We start from the raw sequence: 25067 nt of genomic DNA on the forward strand, positions 1-25067 counted from the left end.
TGCATGGCGCCCATCTTAAATTGGGCTGTTTCATTTGCGAATGCATATGGCATATATTTTGCTTACGTAGATGCAGCGGTGATCCGCACAACATCTTCATATTGATTACACATACAGTGGCCAATTATAGTGTGCGTCTAGTGTGAAGCGCACACCATTACATATTATTGTACAACAAAGGACTTTGTTTGTGTGCCTTTAGCAGTGATGCACACACCAAGTATTTATTCAGTGAATTGTTGACGGTGGCGCACACACCTGGCACTTATGAATATGAAAGTAGTTACAACAGCATTAAATTGCACACAATTCTGTGACGCCCTCACTACTTTGGAGTAACTTAAATGCATATGTTCATGTATGAATTGTATCGCTTTATACATTGGTGATAGGTACACCTCCTTCATTTTTTAAATTCAATAACTTAATACTTCTAAGACATTTCAGGGTTCAGTTAATGAGGAATGGTGTGTTTCAAGCGGTGGTACACACACCTTGTATTAAACACATTGGTATTGTTTAATTTTCTTTCACTTCCACGATGCAGCAAGCAATTGCGCCACCTCCCGCTTTTTTATCAAACCCCACTTCATCTGAAATGGATTGAGAGCTGTGGAAGGAGGGCTTTGAAGCTTATCTGGATGCTCTCGAAGGTGACTCATTTACACATGCAAAGAAGTATGCTATATTAAAGCGCTGTTTGGACAAGGAAGGGTGCAAAATTCTAAAGCAAATTCCCAAAGAAGTGGTTTTTATGGTGGATAGTGAGGGAAATGGAATAGAGGATGAATATTCTTCAGCCGTCAAGTCATTGGAAGTGCGATTCAAAGCATGTAAGAATGTCACTTTGGAAAGACATAAGTTCTACAAGAGGGTACAGGTTGTGGGGGAATTGGCATTACGTTATGTTGCTGCTTTAAGGGTCCTAGCTGCATCTTGTGACTGCAAATCATTTGAGGAGGAAATGATTAGAGACAAGTTAGTAGAAAAGACAAACAACAAAAAAGTGCAGGAAGTTTTATTGTCTAAGCCTAGTTTAACATTACAGAAAGCAATAGAAACAGTGACTAGGATAGAGTGTACAATGTCATATATGTAAAAGATGTCTGTATCTGATGATAATTTACAGACACAACCACTGGGTGTGTTGAGTGTCAAGAGTAAATTAAAAAAAAAGCAAAAAGAACGATAAACTGGAGAAATCAAACATAAGTGAAAAGGTTGACAAGAAAATGACATTCAATCGTTTAGAATTGTATAGGTGTTGGAGTACATTTCCCGATGGTAATGCAAAAGTTTGAACGGCAATAGATAAATTGTGTGCCAAATGTATGAAAAAGGACATTTTCAGGGGTGTGTATGTCGTCTGGCAGAACGTCTTCAGGCAAGGTACATAATTTGAATTTAATAAGATCTATGAGTGGGAGGCGTCATCTAGTGAGGAGGATGAAGTATTCACCATACGGAGATGCTCTTAAAGTAGCACAAGGTGGATGTATATTTTGTAACATAGCCAGGAACAAAAATACCTTTTTGCTTTTTGCACATGAATGGGGTAGAGATCAAAGTGATGGCACACTTGGGATTACCAATTACACTAATAGGTAAAAGGAAATGGAAGAAACTATTCTGCAAACAAGGAATTCATTTAATGAGTTCTACCATTCGCGCTGCGAGGCCTCAGGGCAGTTATGCGCTATACAAATGCAATTTTTCATTTCATTTCATTTCCATTCTGGTGGAATATGGAGGTACACCTATTGAGGTGTTGGGTGAGTTCAAGGCAAAATTAGGTTTCAGTGACAAGTCAAACAGGATTGTGTATATGACAAGGGATAATACATGTTTTTTAGGATGGTATGACCAAGGTAATCTGGGATTTATTTTGGACCATAACAATCCACATTAAGTCATATTTAGGAAGGACTATGTGCAGGTTCTAACAGTAAAGGAAAATGTATGGGATAAATCATATCCCGTGGTACTTAAGGAAGTGTGTGACCTGTTTAAGGTGTGCATGCACAAAATAAGAGTTAATGATGGGGCTCAACCAGTGGTTTATAAGGTCCTTAGAGTGCCACTAGCCTTGCGAGAGGAATTAACAAGAGAGCTTTACATGGTATGCAAAACTGATGTGATAGAACCCATTGAATTTTCGGACTGGAAAGCACCTATGGATATGGTCTGTAAGTCCAATGGTTCAATTCGAATGTATGTTGACTTGCGTGATCTGAATGATCAGATATGGTGGATCAGTACCCTTTACCGAACATCACGGAGATGTTGTCCATGCTCAAGGGTGGTAAAGTGTTTAGTCTATTGGTTATGACATCTGTGTATCATCAAATTAATTTGTACCCAGAGCCCAGACGCTATATAGCATTTATCACTCCAGAGGTATTATTTCAAATGCATGCCCTTTCGGTTGGCCTCAGGGTTTGCTGTTTTTCAGAGAACAGTGGATAGTTTATTCAAGGGCATGGGTGGTAATGAAGCTTTCCAGGATGACGTGATGGTTTATGTTGAGAATCAAATACAGCATGACAAGAGATTACATTAGATGTTATCTATATTGAGGTGCAAAGATGTAACACTTAGGGCCTGATTACAACTTTTGTGGTGCGATGCTGGGTCCTTCCTGCCACTGCACTGCCAAAGCCATGGTCATACCGCCTGCCAGATTAGGAGTTCCCTCCTGTCTGGTGGGCTGATTTTTCACGTTCCCAAAGTGGTGCCTCAGAAAATGAGCACAGCAATGGGAATTCCAAAAACAGAAGCTGGTCTGCATGCACACAGAGGGGCACATGTTGCGCCCCCTGTGTGTACCCACATAAGGAGGAGGCACAGGGGGCCCTCTCCGCCACGGTGTTGTTGGATTAAGATCCTCCATGACACCATTGGCGGAGAGTAAACACGTAACATGCTTGGTGGGACCTAAATGGTTCCTTTCTCTTTCTCTTTTCTATTATCTCTTCAGTGGTGACACCCAAATATTATTCTATTTGTCCTTCATGATTGGTTCACTGTAACACCAAAAACACTGCTTCTTGACCATGAGTTATGGAAGGGCCATTAACTACTTGATTCGTAGCCTAGCCAAGATCGTCATCACTTATCGTTCCCAGGATCATAACTCACACCTCCATTCTCCAACTTCCCTCACCTTGGCTGACACTCTCTATTGTACTGTAGCATTTGCATGGTGCTTCCACCTTTGAAAAAAAGGCTGCAAAGTACTTCTGGGTGGTGGATTTAGAAGCTACTTCATTTGTGTTGAAAGTTTGGTAGGGTTATTAGAGTTGCCTACATGATAAGCATTTGGATGTCACTTTTGTTTTGAAAATTATTAGTTCAACAGGAATTGAACCATCTGATCAGCAGCTGTTAGTCTTTGCATCATTTCTAAACCCAGTTGTGTTATATCCAGATTTGCATTGTTCTCCTTCATAACATACTTAGAAATACTCCTCCTTACGGGTTATGTCCTGCAACACGCTACTTCTGGGCGAGCCTGCTGCCTTAGTCGGTAAACTGCAGCGAGTGCAGAACATGGCGGCTAAGATGGCTCTTTCCAGACGACGTCTTGACTCCTCTTCTTTGGCGCTCATGGACCTCCACTGGCTGCCTATTTCCCGGCGCATTGATTTTAAAGCACTATGTCTTGTTTTCAGGGCCCTTCATGGCCAGGGACCCTCCTCCTTGCAGAGGATGTTCTCCTGGTATGTCCCCACTAGTTCTCTTCGCTCCTCCTCTGCATGCTTGGTGGTAATTCCTAAAATCCTCAGGATGCGGATGGGCGGGCGCAACTTTAGGTTCATTGCAGCCAAGTTATGGAATGCTTTACCTTTGCCCTTGAGAAGTACAGAGGACCTTTCCTCTTTCAAAAAAGGTCTGAAAACATACCTTTTTCCCAGGTTGGTGTAAAGTTATAAGGCAGCATAAAGTTACGTATGGCTGATCAAGTCAAGCGCCAGGATACCCTATGGGTGACAGTTTTAGCGCTATATAAATATGCCATACATACATACATACATACAAAGAACCAAAGAAAGTAGATTACATGTATAGCTAAGGGAGCACTTTTGAACTATTGCTGTATCTGGGTTCTCCAGATACACAACATAATGATGTCTGGAGACTTCATTAGAATGCAGAGGGCTTGTTGGAACGTGGGGAACGTTTGTGAAAGAAGAGGTGAGAAGACCGTTGTTGTGCAGGCTAGTAGCTCCATCCTGGAGATACTGTACTTATTTATAAAAATAAATAATCCTGTTACTTGATTGTATCTCGTGAGTATCGTCTTTTCACTGGCAGGGAAGAGCTTTGTATCTGTCTCTAAGAGGAAAGCGCCTGTTAATAATTATTTAAGTGAATTGTATAATTAATATTCTTTTAAGTTAAGTTTTAGGTGAGTTTTTTATGGGTAAACGGTGGGAAGTAAATTAATTATAAATATTTAAAATATATGTATTATATAATTAATTATTCAAGTGATAATTATGTAAATTGTGTAATGCATAATTTTGGGGGGGATGCGTTGTGACTTTAGTATGCGGAAGGGTTATAATAATTAGGTAATTGTTCATTAATCATGCAAATAATGTAATAATGATATTGTTTAAGTTATATATTAGATGTGCCTTTTATTTGCAAGGGCAAACTGTGGGCAATTAATACAATATAATTAATTTATTGTTAGTTAATTATTATTATGAATTGTTTATTTGAAATCATATCATATAATGACGTTTTTTAAAATGTATAATTAGGTGTGGGCTTTTAACTTTTTATGGATAAATGTTGAGAGGGTAATTGATTGTAATTATTTTACTATTTGTTAATTATTAATAATCTTATAATTGAAACGTAATTATGTAAAATGCGTAAATATTATAATTTAAAGAACAGAAATTAGATGTGGGTTTTGTAGTTTGTAGAAGTATAGTATAGACAGTTATTTAAGTAATAACAAATGTAAAAATAGTTTTAATTTATGTTATTTATTTATTGTTATTGTATGTGTTAATTGTTTTCTGCTTTTTACTGTAAATAATATTGTTTTTAAAACTTGGTGTAATTTTGAGAATATAGGGGCTGATGACTCTGGCAGACAGACTTCAGTCCGTCCGCCTACAAGGTGGCGGTCCCACAGGGGTAATTACAATGTGGCTGCCACCACAGCAGTTGCAATACCTATATTTTACATTAAGGTGGGTGCTGCTGGCTGCTGCACCTGCCGGAATTCAAAAACTGGACATGTAACATATCTCTGCACTATGTGGCAGGCCCTATCCGGGGCCTGCCACATGGCGCGGGGATATGTGGGGGGCATCGTAGGTGCCCCCCAGTGCCCTAATCAGAGGTGAAGGGGGGCCCACTACAGGCCCCCAAAGTCCCTTTCCGCTTGCCCTTTTCGTGGTAGGTTACCCACCATGAAAAAGGCAGGCCGATAGGGACATCATAATCCCTACGGCCATGCCTGGCATGCACCGCCACCATTCTAGAGATATGATTCCCCATCGATGGTCTGACGGGGTCCTTGAGCACATCGGAACCATGGAGGTTAGTCTTCCTGACCTCCAAACACACGCCCTCCATTGTAACGTCATGGGTGTAAAACCTACATACGGTGGTGGTGAACCCACCACTGACTGGCTGTCGATGGCGGTTTCACCACCCTTATATTCAGCCCCATAGTTTATTATTTTAATGATAATAATATTTGTATTAATTTATGATACGTTTTAAAGATTTAAAATAATGTAATTTATTTATTTTGCAATATATATATATATAATTTTTAAATTTAAATATTAATATTTTTGTCATTTACTATAGTTTTGCAAATATGTTATTTTCTTGAAGTGAATTAGTCTGTTTCTACTGTTGCCTAGAGTGCAGTGGGAGCAGTAAATGTAACCCTCTGCAATCCAACACTTTGCCTAATTGTGCACTGAGTGGAGTGGGAATAGTACATTTTTTTCCCTCCGCAATCCAATACTTGCCGTACTGTTGCACTGACTGGAGTGGGAGTAATAAATTCTACCCCTTTGCAATCCACCACTTTCCCTATTGTTGCACTGACTGGAGAGGGGATAGTAAATGCTACCTGTCCGCAATCCAACACTTTTCCTACTGTTGCACAGTTTGGAGTGCTTATGTTAATGTTTTAGGGATTAATAAAGTGACTTGGCTGCCCAAGGGCTTCCCAGCACTGAAGAGAAGAGGCAAGGTAATAAGGAAGAGAAATTATGGGAACAACCTAGTCTTGATTTTTTTTCCTAAACTACATTTGTCTTTCAACAGTCTCAATTCCATGGTCGTTGAGTTCCAGAGCTTTGGGACCAGGTATGAGAAGGATCTCCCACCCCATCTTGATCTCTTTATCCTTAGAGTATTCCTGAGGAAGTCAGACGAAGACCTGAGGGGCCTATTGGGGTCATAAGGGGAAACAAGTGTCTTGAGCAGAATTGGACTCCTGCTATTCGTGGCTTTATGAGCTAAGCAGAGAGCTTTGTATTGTATCCTAGATTGAACAGGCAGCCAGTGCAGCTTTTTCAAAGAAGCTCTCAATGACTCCTGTATTAGTATCCTCAGGTGTATCCTGGCCGCAGCATTTTGGGCAACATGCAGCCTGTCTACCACGTATTTTGAGACCTCCGGATACAGGGAGTTACCGTAGTCCAGGTATGAAACCACTAGGGCCTGGATCACCGTTTTCCATGCCTGTTCCGGGATGAGGTCTATGATTTTAAGGATCATATAAAGTATACCAAAGCAGGTAGCTGAAAGTTTTTTAGCTTCTGTTTCCATGAGTAAGTTGTGGTCTAACCACATCCCCAGGTTCTTTATGGAGGGCTTCAGAACAGGGGGTGTGCCCCGTCTTCTGGCCAACTAATCCTAGCCCATGGCCCCGGCAATTGCCCAGGAACATTAGCTCTCATTTATCACCATTCAGTTTTAGGCTGCAACTGGCCATCCAGCTCGCAATCTTTTCCATGCATGGTACCAAATGAAGATGATTGGAGGTCATCTCCTCAGATACTGAGACTACCAGTTGTGTGTTGTCAGCATAAGATCCAATTGAAAGCCCAAACTCCTTCACAATTTCTGCTAATGGACTCATATAAATATTAAACAGAGTAGGGCTGAGCGCCGAGTCCTGAGGAACTCCACATGGGGTTGAGAACGTGTCTGAGAGGTTGGTGGATTCCATAAACTGGAAGGATCTATCATTTAAGAAAAAAGGAAAACATTACATAGCTTTGCCCTGGATACTGATCTCCCTTAATCTGTATATTAGGGTACAGTGATCCATGGTACCAAAAGCCGGGCTTAAGTCAAGGAACAGAATTGCGGCGGATCCCCCCATGTCAAGTATCAGTTTAAGCTTATCGGTGACCATGAGGAGGGCAGACTCCGTACTATGTTCCAGATGTAAACCCATCTGAGTCTGATCCAAGGTGATGTTCTCCTCCAAAAACTGTGATAGTATACTATTGACATGTTTCTCACTACTTTATCCAGAATGGGTAGCAACGAGAAGGGGTGGCGGAAATTCCCTAATACCATGGGGTCAATATGAGGTTTCTTAAGCAGGGGCTTCACAATGGCATGTTTCCACTTCTTGGAACTATCCCGGTACTAGGAGATAGAGAGAGAAGATCTGCCATCGTAGAGAGAATGGGATCCCCGCCCTGCGGGGGCAGTATCAAGTGGAGAACCAGACTTAGGGGCTCATTATGATGGAGGATTTTCCGCATCCTCCGGGCCGGCGGAAGCCACCGCCGGCCCGGAGGATGCGGAAAATCCTCTGCGGACCCACCAAAGACCCACCGCCACATTAGAATGGCTGGTTGGTCTTGGTTTCGGTCCGCCGCTTTTCCGCCGCGGTTGACTTACAACCGCGGCGGAAAAGCTGTAACATGGCTGGCGGTGTCTATCAGACACCGCCAGCCATATTAGGATGGCGTAAAAGAGATGCTTTTCCACGGCGGCTTTTCTGCCGTGGAAAAGCATGTGTATCTTCACTGCGGGGGCCCGTTGCGGGCCCCCTAGGTGAAGGGGGGTTGGGGGGTGCACATGGGGGGTACCTATGGTACCCCCCTACATTTGTATGCAGTAATCGGCGGGCCCCGCACGGTGCCTGCCGCTTTCTGCATACAAATGCAATGTATGCATTTTTAACATTGCGGCGGGTGCAGCTTGAAGCTGCACCCGCCGCAATGTTAAAAATAGAGGATGTGACCGCCAGGGTGGCGGTCACATCCTAATTGGACAGGAGGGAACTCCGCAGGCCATGCGGAGGTTCCCTCCTCCTCTATGGTCCCGGACGGACTCAAGTCCGTCCATGATCATAATGAGCCCCTAAGTGTGTCTCAAGAGGAGACCCATATGTTCTTTATTCAAGGCCTAGAAGATATTTAGTCCAGGGGCTGTTGAGGGGCCTGGTGAGTATACACTGGAAGGCTGTCTTGTCCTACTAGAGGTATCCTGTACCACTTCAGGACCACTTGTGGAGCTCGTATGCAATGAGTTGTATATGTATTCCACTTTGTTTTTAAAGAAGGTGGCTATATCATTGCATCTCTCCATAGAGGATTCATGAGGGGGATGCCTTGTTCAACCATAGTAAGTGACTTCACAATTTTAAATAGTTCTTTGAGGGAGTTGGAAGCCATGTTAATCTTCTCCTCATAATATTTGGCCTGGGCTAGCTTAATTTCATCATGATATCGTCTGATGGATCTTTTGTTTAGCATCTTAAGGTCTGGGGCGTAGGTCTTCCTCCAGTTCTCTTCAAGTTTCTTGCACTTCTTTTTTTGGGAGGCTAACTGGCTGTTAAACTAAGCAGCTCTTTTGGACTTGCATTGCACTTTCCTTCTGGGTTTCTGAAAGCATTTATCCACGATAAATGTCATTTGACAAAAGTATGTGGGCCTCGTTAGGGTCTTCTGTTAAGGGAGGGTGTAGTGGACTCTTAGAAGTTAACCCATCTTTCTGGCGCATCCCTGGGCCATTAGCTGCCTAAATTCATATCACCAATCAAAGGCATTTGAGTGGGTGTTTTAGGATTCAGAACAGGAATGAGGCAACGATCAGAGCAAGGGACTGTGATCAGAGTAAGCACCTGTATTTTAGGGTCATTGGAAAAAATAGGGTCGAGAATGTACCCTTTTTTGTGGGGGCGCCCACAAGCTGGGAAAATTGTAGGGTTAGAGGTCTGATAAAAGAATGTTGATGGATGAATTATGAATTATGAATTTCTTAAATGTGAATGTTAAAATCACAAAGCGCAGTGAAACCTCCTTTCCCTATAATAAAACCGGCTAGGAGATCGGAAAGAGCCTCTAGAAATGCACTACACTGCCCTGGAGGCCTGTAGATGAGAGTTCCAGAGAATGAGGATGTAGGAGAAAGCATGATTCTAAATTGCACAGCGTCGCAATTGGTTATTGCCAGGGGTGTGACAGAGCAACTAAACTGTTCTTTATAAATAATGGCCACTCCTCCTCCTAGCTTTCCCAGTCGGTCCTGTCCTGTCTGCTGACACTGTATCCTGGGGGAGGGTCATGATGATATCAGGTGTTAAACTCTCTTTAAGTCAGGTTTCTGTTATGAACAGTACATGAAGAAATTCTTCCTCTAGTAGCAACCCAATCTCTACTTCATACCTTGGAAGTGACCTGCTGTTTATTAGCCCCCCTTTCCAATGTCCTTTCTTCCTATAAGTGCCCTCTATTATACTATTGCTATATGGATGCTTATCTAGGGCAATATTACTATGAGTGCAGACCTCTCCAATTCCATTGGAGCTGTCCGGCTCAAGGATATGAGCACACATTGGGGACACGGCAGGCCTAAGCTGCAGTAGTTCACCAGCAATATACCTTAGATGTTTTGAATGATCTGTGGGGATTTGGGCAGGATTGCTGGCCCCTGGTCCCGGTTGGACACAGACGGGCACAGATGAGCTTGCCTTTGGCATGCCTTTGGTGCGCCTGCTGTGCTCGTCCGCACTGCTGTCACCATAAATAGGCGTGCCCGAGCAGCTAGAACAGGAATAGTAAGTTTTATCCATCCACAATCCAACACTTTCCATACGGTTGCGCTGACTGGAATGGGATTAGTACATTTTACCCCTCAGCAATGCAACACTTTCCCAACTGTTGCATTGACTGGAGTGTGAATAGTAAATTTTACCTCCCCACAATCCAACCTTTTCTCTACTGTTACATGGACTGGAGTGGGAATAGTAAATTGCACCCCTACTGAATCCAATACTTTCCCTACTGTTGTAATGAGAAGAGTGAGAATAGTAAATTGTTCCCCTCCGCAATCCAACACTTTCCCTACTGTCACACTGATTGGAGTGGGAATAATACATTTCACCCCTACATAATCCAACACTTTCCCTACTGTTGCACTGACTGGAATGGGAATACTAAATCTTCCCCCTCTGCAATACAACAGTTTCCCTACTGTTGCATTGACTTGAGTGGGAATAGTAAAGTTTACCCCTCCTCAATCTAACACCTTCTTTACTATTGTACTGACTGGAGTGGGAATAGTACATTTTACCCCTGCTTAATCCAGCTCTTTCCCTACTGTTACAGAAATTAGAGTGAGAAGAGTATATGTATTATCTGTATAATTTACCAGTTTAGTTTATAGTGTTTATATTTATAATATTATGGGCCTGATTCTGATCTCGTTCAGAAAGCATTCTGACCGAATCTGCTCCGGAATGCTTTCCAGGTGACTCAGATCAAGGAGTCCCACTGACCAAGTATGCTGCATCTGGATGCTTCCCGATACAATTCAGTTGGGCTCCTATTGACTACAATAGGAGCCTGTGTTCCGAATGAGAACACAGTCTCCCATTAAAGAAAGGGGTAGCTGGCACCCCTCTCACAATGTGCATGGTCAGAAAGGGGGGGTCCCTTGGGTACCCCCGCGGGACCGATTCGGAAGGCCCCAGGTGAAGGGGGGCATGCTATAGGCCCCCAAAGACAGGTTCCTATTTTTTCTGGAGAATATGATTCGGAACGGCTGTCCAAATTGGTCATCGTACTTGCTTGTTCGGAAACTGAGTCCATAGAGCTGTACAATTCTACTGTGAAAGACGCGAGCTGTTAGAATGCCTTTTGGAACCGATTCAGACAGCCCTACCGGTTTCCAGGTATCATACTTGGTTGTTCGAAAGTGTGTATGATTCGGTCAGAAACAAGGACTCCGGATCAGATTCAGCAAACCCGATTCGGAGCCCTTCCGAGTGACATCGGTATTGGGCTCTATGTGTTTGTCTATTTAAATTATATAAATGCAGTTATTAAAGTTTTTAAAATGCAATGTTATTGGGAAATTGTAATTTCTTCATTATAAGTAAATTGGTATGTTTTTAAAAAATATTATATGATTGGGTATGTGTGTGTATATATATATATGCATATATATATATATATATTTGTTATATTATTACATATAAGATTATTCATTAAATTATATTATAAATTGAAAATATTAGTTTAATAATATTTTTTAATTATATATGTAACTGAAACTGAATATATACATATATAAATATATATGTGTCTTTTTTTGTGAATAAGTATAAAAGTTATATTTATTTTAAAATTAATTAAGTGTATTTAATTGTATTTAAATTGTATTATATTACTGTTACTTTTTTAATATGTATAGGGGCGTATTATGTCAGTCGAAGATGCTGCCGACCAACACCGTCTCGGAACCGACCGACCTGAGTTTGGTGGTTGGCCATAAATCGGCCGTAATACAGGCTCCTGTAGAGAAATGGGTGTGTATGTAAAAGCCTGGACCCTGTTGCAGGCACACCATGGTACCTACGACTCAGTGCAGATTTTTACAGAGGGGTGCCCTAGGTACCCCCTTGACCACTGACTGTAGACTGAGAAGGGAAGGGGACCCTGCTAGGTGCCCCAAAGTCGCTCTCTGATATCCTTTCTGTAAAGGTTGTGAGAAACCGAGATTGTAATCCCTGCAGTGGAAAGGCCGTCCATAGGGGATTAAGGTGAGGTTCTGACTAACAGGAAGACTCAGAGAGCCGGTCGCACTAGATTCGGTATGACTGGCCAGTTTATGTTCCAACCGCCGACATTGTAATCGGTCAGTCAAACCGCAAACCTACTGACCGAGTCAGTCACAAAGCCTCCGACTGACATCATAATCGGTCCCATAATATTTAATATTAATATATATTTTTTTAAACAATATTTTGTACAATAATATTAGTTACAATGATATTTGGAAATCCTATATTTTTGTCATTTATATTATAAGCATAGGATGACAATATTTTTAACTTCAATATTTCTATGATGATATTTTTGCAGGATGATATTTTAAGCTTTGATATTTTGTCAGTGAACCCTTTTAACTAGTGACAAGGTTGCCTAATCATCAAAAGCCACTTTTTTACCCCTGCTGCCTAGCAACAAATATAAACATTATTAAGCTGTGCACATATCCACTGTATCCAGCTCCAGTATCGGAGATTCCAGGTGCGTACGTTAATCTGGCGCTATCATTGAAATGTGACATTTGGTCATAAGGTATTGCCCAACATAAGTTTCCCAGTGATCTATACATTTAAGAAAGAAAAAAATAGTTGCCTTCTAGGTGTGCCTTTTAATTGAGATGTGCAATTCTAAGTTGAACTCGAATTGCTAAGTGAACTGTAACTCTGAGTCATAAAAGCTATTGAACATTGATTCCAGTAAATTAACCCCTAACCATTTACTTCACCATAGAGGGATTACTGGCATTGATAACTTTCCTGAATTTACCTGGGGAACCTCATGTTGCAAGGGAGGATTGGAATGAGAGTTTCCATGCTTTGGTTGAAACAGTCGGTGATGACATTTTACTTCGTCATCAAACCGGCCATGTTTAAGCATTGTTTGGGGGCAGAAGCAAGAGTATATTGAATCACATATCACATTTTCTCGAAGAAGACGATGATGAATCAGACTGAGATGCTTACAAAATAGCAGTGCTAAAGTTAGACCAGAATTTTGGGGAAAGACGAAATGCAGTGGTTGAGTGGTTTTAATTTTTTAAAAGAAAGCAGCTCCAAGATGAATCAGCAGACAAATTTATGGCTGCACTGCAACTGTTAAAATCTACCTCTAATTATAAAGGAATATTATACTACGATATGTTGCGGGACGAGTTTATGCAGAAGCTGCAAGACAAAAGAGTTCAAGAAAACGTGTTAAATTGTTTCTGGTTCAGGGAAGACCTGGCTTGGCTGTTCGGGTTGGACTGTTCTTATGAATCACAGGGTTAAGACTGATTTGCATATAGCTGGGTCGGAACTGAGATGGCGAAGTGAGCTAAAGAATGATGATGGATTCAACCCAGATCTGTGACTGGGGTGAGTGTCTGAAAAGTTACAGGGCTCCGTCCATCATCTCCTTGAGCTTGGAAGGAGGAAACACAAACCAGTGCATCACAAGGAAAAAAGAGTGTCAATGTATTGGAAGATGAAAGAGAGTTGCAGGAAGAATGTCTTCTGCAAGTAAGTGTGGATGGCAGTTTAGAGGATAAAGAAAACAACAGAGTTGATGGGGCGGAGGTACGAATGATGACTGATTCAGAAGCACATTAGACATTGATTGGAGAGGAATGTATGGGAAAATTCCCAGGCCGGGACTTGTGTCTTCCAGACATCAAATTTGTGGCATATGGCCTATTGCGTTGTTAGGGTATTTTGTGGGCTCACTTGAATTTCAAGGTGTGAAAGCACAATCCAAAAATATAAATTGCCGGCAAATGGTTAGAGCCTGTTGGGATGGCCAGAGCAGATGGAGTTCATGATTAGGCAAGATCCTAATCACCCAAACCAAGTGTTGGGACACAAACTAGTGTGAATGTGATAGATGAGGTGAAGTGGGAGGAGGAATTCCCAGGTGTCTTCAAGGAAAAACTGTATCTATTAAGATCAAATCAAACGATGGAGTGTGTCCTAAGGCACTTAAACTGCATAGTGTACCTTTGGTGTTAAGAGAACCATTACAAAAGGAGCTACAGAGATTATGTCAGGAGGGCATTATTGAGGAGATTGAAGCCTCTGAATGGTTGGCCACTGTTGTGTTGGCAAAAAAGAGTAATGGGGACTTGTGCTTGTGTGTGGACCTTTGTGATCTCAACAAGGAACCGTCCTCCTCAATAGCGCCATGAAACCGCCTGGTGTACGCGCGCTCAACAAATACCTTTAAATTCAAATTCAAATTCAACAAGGGTATCTGGTAGATCGTCACCCCTTCACAGAGTTGGTGATATATGACAACAATCAAGGGAGCTAAGGTTTTCTTCGCATTGGATTTGTCGTCAGTGTATCACCAGATCTTACATAATTTGTCAAGACGTAGGTGGGCTTAACGTTTTAGATGTATACCGTTTGGACTGGCATCCCCGGCAGTGGTGTTTCAGAGGGCCATGCACCCTCTGTTCAAGATACAAAAGAATGTGACATACTTCCAGGATGACATCTTGGGGATGTATGACAGAACAAGGTGTGCCTTTAACACGCACACCTAAACAATGCATTTTTTACAATATACTTACTAGTACAATACACGTTTTCACCATGAAACACACTACCACACATATACATAGAGTATCATTAAATATGCCATTACCTCACATACCATTGCCACGTATCACATCAGTACGCTTACTGTTACGAGGCACAGTTACAATTAATGCAGAAAAATACTTTGATTCAGAAAATGTACAAAAAATTCAAAGAAATTCTAAAAATGTACAAACTAATATCTTCCAAAACACATTCTACAAATAAATATAATAAACGAAACATAACACAATACAACTAAAATTGGACACGTTTACAACTTAGTCCTAACTTACTTTTAATGCCTTACTTTCACTTTTCCCATTAAAAAATGGCTCTGTTTTACAACAGGAAGTGAAATAAATGTTTTCTTTTTACAAACAAAATATTAAACTACACATATAAAACATAGTGTAAAATATACATTCCAACACATACATTTGTTCAAATTTTCATTTATGACACCCAACACATAAAAAAGGGCCACTCGCCATTTTACATCCACTAGTACAGTGATTGCATTCGAGAGAACACTGAAATGCTTACTGAAGCCAGAATTGACTACCACAAACAATACTATCTACCCACCCAGGTAAGTTGAACTTTCACAAGAAAATACTTCTATTAGCACTGCCTAGTTATACAACACTTTTTTATGCCGAAGAGGCTGAAATGCCAGAAACCGGTCCCCGGTAGCTTGTCTCCTTTCTGGTGAAGAATTGGCTTGGTAGTTTGGTCTGCCCTGTTCCCATGATGCACTGGGCCAGGGACAGACTAATTTGCATATAGCCAGGTTCTGAGCTGGGATGGGGCAGTGAGATAAATAACGGTGATGGATCAAGCCCTGATCTTTGGACTGGGTAAGAGTGGTCTGCTTAATTCAGACACTCTGTTCATCACCACCCCCTTTTCTGTATAGTTATACAACACATCTATTAATTTATAGTCTCCTAAACTTAAAGATTTTGACCATAAATGTAACAAAAGTTGGCCCGACAAGCACATTCTGGGTTCATATATTTTAATCTGTTGTATATAGAAGAATATTCAAGCTTTAAAAAATAAATGTTACTAACTCCACTAAATACTTATCTCAGAGCAGTTGCTGGACAATAACTAGGAGCCACAATTGCTATTTTAACTCCACCAGGAACTTACCTCAGGGCAATTGTTGAACAGTGGCAAGGGGGAAAAATTACTACTCTACCTTCACTAGTAACGTACCTCAGAGCAGGTGCTGGGCAGTGACTTGAATTGCTATTCTAACTACACCAAATACATACCTCAATGCAGGTACTGGACAGTGACTAAATAGCAAACTTACTAGTCTAACTCCAGCTGCTGAATAGTGACTAAGGGACAAATTACTATTCTGGCTTCAGACTATGCGAAAAATAACTAGTTTAGCTCAACCATCTACTCAACTCATGAAAAGTGTTGCACAGTAACTAAGGAGCAATATTACTTTTCTAACTGCACGGGGTAATTACTTCAGGGCAGGTGCTGAACAGTGACTTAATGGAAAAATTACTATACTAACTCCACCAACATGGTGCCTGGCACACAGTGCATGGATGTTTGTAAACATCCATTTTTCCATTGCCGTTGTACTGAGGTCCTTTTTGGGCTGCATCAAAAGCGACAATGGAAAAAGCCATGATTCCAACTGCCTGCACTGCGGTCACATCATAATTTGGTAGATGGGACTGACGTCTGCTTATCTTTCAGCCCCAATCCTGCCACAATGGCAGTTGGACACTCATCCAACCCCTATCGTAATAGGGCCAAAGTTTCCAAGAAACTAGAAAAGAGTAAAGAAATGTATGAGAGACTACTCGGTCAAATTCAACAATTTTCATTGATGGTGGCTTCAGACTAACTGGGCAGTTTTGCATACATATTACATTACTGATAATAGCTAATATTTCCATAAACTACTTACCTGTTTTAACAATTCTATACAATTCAATTGGCATTTTTCAAATTGGTTTAATCAATTTATGAACATTTTGAATTTCTACCTGTAGCTGTCTTTTTTTCTTCAACTCTTGGGGATTTTTTAAACAATGTGTCACCAAAAGACAACAGCACTCTAATAACATATAAATGTACAACTTAACATCCACAGAAAATAAATCCTGAAGAAGGGTGGTTTTAAATGCAAAACCATTACTTGCAACTCAATAGTTTAAAAACGTTTTTCTGTTTCAATAGCCAGAAAAAAATGAATTCCCCAACAACACAATTATTTCCCTAAAAAGCCAGTAGATATACACAACTTTCGATTTCAGCAATAAAAAAATAAACATCCATATTGGAAACTCTGTTAACAGAAATATTATGTTAAACATTCAAATTGTTTCCAAATTGAAATTTTCCCAAAATAGCGCTGTAGTACTGGATTCAATACATCCATCTTCATCCTTCAGCCATGTGATCTTCGTCCCAAAAGGACTACAAACAGTATAAAAAACACCCAGGCAAAAAAGTTACAATTTTACTTTTATTTTAAAGACGTTTTACAAAGTTATCTTATGACTTTTCTAAACTTACTTAAAACCGTTGTGAGCATATGAACACAACCTGCATGGGAATGGAAAATGGATAAAACACATAAACACACCAAGTACTACTATCTAACATTTAACTACCTTCCCCTTGTACCTTAAAATAAAAATAGCCACATATACTTAGGGCCTGAGTATGAGTTCAGTGTTCCATGAACCGCAAAACCCGCGTTTGCGGTCTGACTGCCGCGAGGTAGGTGGTCATACCAACCTATTACGAGATTCACAGATTGCCTTTGGAAAGACCGCTGTTGAGCAGCTAGCACTGCCAGCCATCCTCAGACCCCCGTGGCTGCAGTTGGGGAAAAGTAGTTGCCATAGAGCAGTACTGAGGAGTCTCAGGTCAAAAGAAAAAAGGATTTAGGGTGCATACCCACCCCTTTTCTGTTCTTCCTGTCAGAATTTGACATGGATCCCTTTCTCGAGGTCCCCCATTCACAGCAGCATCTTCACCCCAAAGTATACACCCCTCTTTGCGGCACTCTACAGGCAAATCCTTTTTGTACCATATACACATTGCTTGGACTGCACACTTATGGGCCAGACTCCAGCAATGGGTAGGAGGTATTTTTCCACATGTATCATGCATATGTGTGCATTCAACACATATGCAGTTGAAATAATCACTCAGGCATCAATGTATATATATGGAATACCATTCCCCACTGCTGCAAGACCTCCAGAGCCACCTCGCAGACACCATGATCAATTCGTAATACGCTGGTCGGATGACCAGCCCTATGGTCTTCAAGAGACTGAGGCTGCAGCGATTGGGAGGTTGGACCACCAAACTCTAAATCAGGCTCTTAAAAATCAGAAGTAAATTGTTCTTCCGTGACTGCAGCTTTTTTCTTGCTTTCGATCTTAATCGCGATGCACCATCTACTGAAGAAATATACACCCAACCACGAGCGTGAAGCAGAAAAGTAAAAACAGAAAAAGAACAATATTGGGAATCAAACTAAATGGTAAACCATGGAGAAAAAATGTATAACATTTTAAAAAAAATATGTTGCTTGTTAAAATAAATGTGTTTATATTTTTGTCGAATATGTTTTATTATTTACTATTACAATTTTTTGTTATTCTCATATTATATTTAAATAAAAAAAAATATATGGAAGAGGCTCTGAAACAACTGAATGATAGGGAGTGCTATAGGAGAACTAATGCACAGGAAATACAGACAGCAAGGAATGACTATTATTCCAAATTGATGGCCTGGAGGAGCAAGGGTCTCCTTTCTTGGGATGAATTTAAATTCCTCAAAAATGAACATCCTGTCACACCTGTGATTTATTTCATCCCCAAGATCCACAAGAATCAACAGCAACCCCCAGGGAGGCCGATTATCTCGGCTAAGAATAGCCTCCTGGAGAATACCAGCAAATACATTGACTTCTTTTTACAAGAGTATGTTAAGTCCCTTCCATCTTTCATTCTTGATACAGGGGACCTTATAAACAAACTTTCCGACTTTGCATGGCAACCTAATTTCCTCCTGATTTCATTAGACGTCACATCCCTCTATACCAGTATTCACCATAGGGATGGGATCAGAGCAGTCAAACACTACCTTGCTAAGAGAATGAGTAATTGTACAGAACACTCCAATATGTTGGTAGAAATGATTTCATCTTGTTTAGAAAATAATGTGTTCTTGTTTTCCAACCAACATTTTTTACAAACTAGAGGTGTGGCAATGGGGGCCTGCTTCTCTCCAAGCTATGCCTGCTTGCATATGGGCTATTGGGAGGAGCAGGTCCTCATGGTGGATTTTTCAGCCACCATGAAACTCAAGGTCAAAGGTTGGTGGCGTTACATTGATGATCTGTTTATGATCTGGGATGGTTCTGAGGCAGATGCTGAGGCATTTATTGATCTGTTGAATGTAAACAACTTGAACTTGCATTTTACTAGCACCATAAGTTCAACATTGATTGTATTTCTTGATGTGGAGGTCTATATAGATCAGGACAAAATGCACACTAGATTACACAGGAAGCCTACAGCAGGTAATACCTTACTACATGCCCATAGTCACCACCCTCTCCATCTGATAAAGAGCATCCCTTATGGGGAGATGCTCCGCATCAGACGGATTTGCAGCAATGATTTTGACTGTCTCAAAGCACAAGATGATTGCAGATCTAGATTTCTGGCCAGAGGCTATGATCTGCATACCATCAACTCTGCTCAAAAGAGGGCTAACTCTCTTGAGAGAGAGCTTTTGCTGCCTTCGACGGAAGCCAAAGGCAAAATCAGTCGTACTGAGGCTAACAATGAAACTAGACTGATAATGACTTTCAGTAACCAACATAAAACCATTCGCAATATAGTGAAAAACAATTGGTTTCTCATCAGAAGTGACCCAGTGATTGGTAATTTGGTGACAGTCAGGCCCAACATTACCTACAGAAAAGCGAGGTCCATGGAGACGAGTTTGGTTTCCAGCAGCCCCGAGGTACCCACTGGCACATGGCTTGCAGGAAGCAGAGGGTTTTTGAAATGCGCAACTTGCAAGGCCTGCAAAAATGGCAGCAGCAGATCTGAATATACAATACCTTTTTCTCCGGTCCCAGTCAAGATTAGAGAGAAGCTCAACTGCAAAACAGAATTTGCTGTCTACGTTTTGCAATGTCCATGCGGGCTCAGATATGTGGGTAGCACCAGGCCCCAGGTTCACAAAAGAATATTGCAACACCTGAGGGCCATTATCAATGCTGACCCCACATATCCTGTGGCCAGGCATTTCGAAATGGTCCACGAAAAGAACCCACAGGGCCTTACCTATTTTGTTATTGATTGGGTGCCACCACAACGCAGGGGAGGCGACAGGGAAGGCCTGCTACGCAAACTTGAGACCCGCTACATTATCTTACTAGACAGTAAGATGCCAAATGGGCTCAACAAGAGTGAAGACTGCCATACATACCTCTAACTGTGTCACTTTATGGGGTCCTTGTTTCTAAGTCCTATACTGAACAAAACTTTACCATCTTTTTTACCATTAGATTAACTTAATTCCCTTATCCTCCACATTTTCCATCAGGTAGATCATTATGATCACATTTTTTTATCACTTTTTACCTTTGGCACAATCGTTTTTTAGTTCACTTTATCAGCACTTTAATGCGTGTAGATGCACAATTAACCAATTTGCACTGAACCATTAGCAATTTTGCACAGATGACGGTCTTGCCCACATGGGTATTAGAAACCAAAATTATATATTTATATATCGCTTTTAATCATTGAACCAACTCATTTATATACAGTATATTGAATATATATATATATTTTTATACGTGTTTTAAAATCATATTTTATTGTTGTTGTATCCTAACAAACGGTTGATAATATTATTAGGTGTGCCCACAGTAGGCAAGAGTTATACCCACATATGCAAAATGAGTTTAAGTTGGTCATTGATAGAGATGTATGAACAACTTATATTGGGGTATTAGCATGACATTGTATCTGGCGACCCCCTTCATGCAGACTAGTCGTTTCTGTGTCCAGCTATTTAACTAATGGTTCCTTCAAAGCAAGTAATGAGGTTCACTTTATGTATTTATACAGTAATTATGAAGTTCACTACATTTCAACAACATGAGTACTGAATTTTAACTTCTTGTTATAGTGCTGCTAAACGCTTAATATGTGTTAGTACTAGTTGTGCATTGATGCACATAGTATGTCTTCTATGTTCATTACGCACTTGTGCACTTTAAAAATGGTGATTTGGCCTTTGAACTGCGTCATGTGATCAAGGCTCTTCGAGAGCCGAAACGCGTCGTGGCAAACTGGTGTTGGACAAAATATATTTCTGAGAAAACACCAAGAATTGGGTCTCGTCTCGTCTGTTACAGATATTGGCTGTTGGCGCTACATACCGCAAAAAAATATATATATATATATTACACTTTTTTTTACATTTACATCTTTACATAAAATGTGTTAAAATGTGATTTTGGCAAATAAATGTTTTTAAATTCATTAGTAATATTTTAAAAATTAAATAATATATATGTGTATTTGATTAAAAAAATGAATTCAACAATTTTTACTTAAATAAATTACCTTCAATTATTAATATTCAACTACTACAATTAATACATGAGAAATAATACATGAGAATTAATACACCTCCCAAATAAATACCCCTATATCCCTTACGTTCCATCCCTCACCACTAACTTAGCATTTTTTAAACATTTTATAATTGTAATGGCATTATTGTTTTTACTAAATTCTAAATGTTATATTAATACTGAAGTATTAACATTAGGACGTGATTATTAATACACTCCCCAACCCAATACCCATATATCCACTGCATCCCGTGCCTATATACTAATTTTACAAATGAAAAAATTATTACTTACATTAATGAATCATTTTTATCAATTACAATTCATAAATATTAATAATAAAAATTAAAATGAATACCTAAACATTAATGCCCGCCCAATAACCTTATATACATTGCATCCCGTCCCTAAATACTAATTTGGCAATTTTATTAAAGATTTTACAAATTAAATTAATCATTAATTTTAAATAATTACAATTTATATATGCTAATGCTAAAGTATTCAAATTAATACCTGAGTATTAAGACTTTTAGCCACCTATGTAAAACATAAACTTGCTTACATACTTACCCAAATAATTACATAATATTGTGTGGTAAACATATTTGTAGTAATGACACTAGTGATAATACCATAAGTATTAATGACATTAGTACTAAAAAATGAGTAGTAATAACACTAGCGGTAACAAATTGCACAGTAATGACATATGTGTGTTAAATATCTATATCCAAAAATAGCTGTAAACTCATGCATGGCAATGACACCAGTGGTAAAGACACAGTAGTTGTAAAAACCTGCGTGGAAAAAACGAAAGCATGGTTAAATCTATGGACTCGATTATGATGTCGCTGGGACCGCCTCCAACAGGCCGTCAGGGACGGTCCTACCGTCATTCAGCATAGCAGTCTGACAGCTGCATTATGATGTGGTTGGTTGGACCGCAGCAGGCAGAGAGGCCGACCAACACCTCTGACTGGTGCAAGGACCCTGTCCGAGTGTCGGTCCGTAATTCCTTCAATGAGAGTGGTGCCTGTGGAAGCACTGCCGTAGGGATTAAAATGGGCCTTTACGACTGTCTTTTCATACTGTTCTGACCGCCATTAAAAGGCAGCTGGAAAGACATTGTGGGGGCCCCTAGCAGGAACCCTGTCCCCCTTGTGCCTCTGTTATGGGCCCAAGGAGGCACATGTTGTGCCCCCGCAAACATCCATGGACCGTGTGCCAGGCACCATGTAGTTCCATGTAGGTCCATGGATGTTTGCAAAATGCCTTTTACTATTGCCGCTTGTGCTGCAGCAGCACATGCTGCAATGGTAAAAGGCATTTTTACGACTGCCTACATGGCAGGTGCATTGTAATGGGGCAGATGGAACCGCCCACAAAAAGTCAGTTGGATACATGCCCGAAACAATGGCTGTCAGACGCTCATCCAACTCACATCGCAATCAGGCCCTCTGTTATAAAGGTACATTGTGGTTTAGACTACATAGTAACTGCTGTTTCCCCATCTTGGTGTTTGTGCAAAGTAGTTGAGAACATGACAAAGTTTGCATGTGGTGTTAGGAACTCTACAAGATTATGGCTTAACCATGAAGAAGCAGGACAAGTGCAGGATTCGTGTGAAAGGTGTTGAGTACTTGGTCACTGGCTGGATGAGTTTGGAGTGGCGCCCAAGTTGAAGTTGGTGAGGGCAACTGAAGAAGCACTATTTCCACAGAATAAGGACCAATTGGGTTCATTCTTAGGGCTCATGGAGTATCCCTCCCATTTATTACCAATATTTGCAGACTGAACAAAATGCATGAGAAGTCTGATGGGAAAAAATGTCAAATTTGAATGGGATGAAGGATGTCAGAGGGAGTCGTGCAATTTAAGAAGTTTATTGCATTGGGCCCAGCCCTAAGCTTTTTGACACATGGGACAAATGTATAATTTGCACGGATGTGAGCAGTGTGGGTTTGGGGGCAGTGATGATGCAATACAGGTATGGGAGAGAGGTAAGCATTGCATATGGCTCACGAACCTTGAGGGGAGCTGAATTAATGTAATCCACCATTGAGAGTGAAGGATTGGTGTGCTGCTGGAACAAGTGCCATTTCCAGAAATTTTAACAATTACCTGTAATTAGTGCGGATGAGATGTGGTTGATAGCGAATGTGTTTGCACTCACTGAGGGCGGCATATCTTATGAGGATCCAAGCAATAAAAGAGGATATCATAATGCAAGAGGTGAAGGAGTATGTGACAAAGGGTTGGCCAGTGAACGGTAAAGCGTCTGATGGAGTGTAGTCATTCAGAAATGGGAATGCTGAATTGTAAGTTGCAAGTGAGGTGATATTCAAAGGTGAACTAACGGTGGTACCAGAAACATTGAGGGGGGCACATCTTAAGGTTATTTCACAAAGGTCATATTGGCATGAGTGCGACCAACCTTTGTGGTCCATAAAGAGAGGTGGGTTCTTTCCCAAATTTGCTTAAGTAGCCATAGATCATGTTTCAATGTGGCCAGAGGTTAAGTTGGCGGATCATGTGACTACTCAAGATTTAATAAAATTTCTGGTAGAATTACGGGACAGGGAGGGCATTCCGGAGTATGTAGCAATGAACAATGGCATTCAATTGGCCTCTCAATAGATGAAGAAATTCTTGAAAATGTATGGGGTTGAGCACATTAGATCATCGGTTTATTTTCCCCAAAGCAATGGGCTTGTTGAGAGTTGCAATATGACTTTGAAGGAGGGCTTGCAATTGATGGTTTCAATGCAACCAGTGGATGGTTGCATTGAAGAAGTTGGTGTGGGCATATCGCACATCAGCTAACAGTGCTATTGAGAAATGGCCTTTTGAAGTTATGCGAGGAAGAAAAGCGATAGGTCTGATTTACAATGGGGTGGAAAGGAAAAACTGGGCAGAAATTGCTACTGGGATTAAAAATTAGTTTGGAGTAGGAGAATGGGCGCTTGTGCGGAAACGGTGAAGAGAGGATAAAGGACTGGTAAAGTTTTCAGAACCATTACAAGTGAAGAAGATGTATCCCTATTCCTGTTGTTAAGTGATGGCAATGTGTGGAACTACAAGAAAGTGGTGAAAGATGCTGACAGTTTGTTGAAGAAAGAGGTTAAAGGTGGAGAAGAGGTGCAACTGGAAGAACGAAAAAAGTAAGAGGAGAGGGATCCATTTCATGAAAAGACCAGACGGAAGCCGGTCAAGCATTGGGGTTATACAATGGGTTGAACTACATTTTTTATTAGAGTAGGAAAATATTCACCAAGGACAGTTTAGGAAATGTATAGTTTGGTTTTATTTTTCCATTTGTTTTCTCTTTTGTAAATTGTATTGATTTACTTCTTTTCAAATTTTAGTATGATTTTTTAATTTAAGGAGGGAGATGTGTTATTTCTGGGTTCCCCAGATACACAGTATGATGATGTCTGGAGATTCCATTAGAATGCAGGTAACAAGATGAGGTCTGGAGATTCTATTAGAATGCGGGTGGCTGCTTGGAATGTAGGGACGACTCGTAAAAGAAGAGAAGAAACTGTTGAGATGGTGGCTGGCAGGTCTCATCTGGTGTTACTGTACTTATTTATAAAAATAAATAATCCTGTTCTTCACTTGTATCTCGGGAGTATCATCTTTACAACTTGCACTTGGTCTCTCCGTCACTTTCCCACTTACTGACTCATTTACCCTATCTCTTTGTCACATTGCCCCTGATGTAAGGCATAGTATAGCATATTCATCCACCCTAAATCCTCTCTCTCTATTCTGCTCCTTCCCCAG

The 25067-nt window shown here is 40.6% G+C and overlaps 1 long non-coding RNA gene across 1 annotated transcript in view; it reads left to right on the forward strand.

Annotated features, from left to right (window-relative positions):
• Positions 1–25067, forward strand: part of LOC144825259 (uncharacterized) — a 298854-nt gene that overhangs the window by 67823 nt on the left and 205964 nt on the right. The window lies entirely within an intron of this gene.

Source organism: Lissotriton helveticus, chromosome 3_1, assembly GCF_964261635.1.
Source record: "Lissotriton helveticus chromosome 3_1, aLisHel1.1, whole genome shotgun sequence".
In the NCBI taxonomy this organism is placed as follows: domain Eukaryota; kingdom Metazoa; phylum Chordata; class Amphibia; order Caudata; family Salamandridae; genus Lissotriton; species Lissotriton helveticus.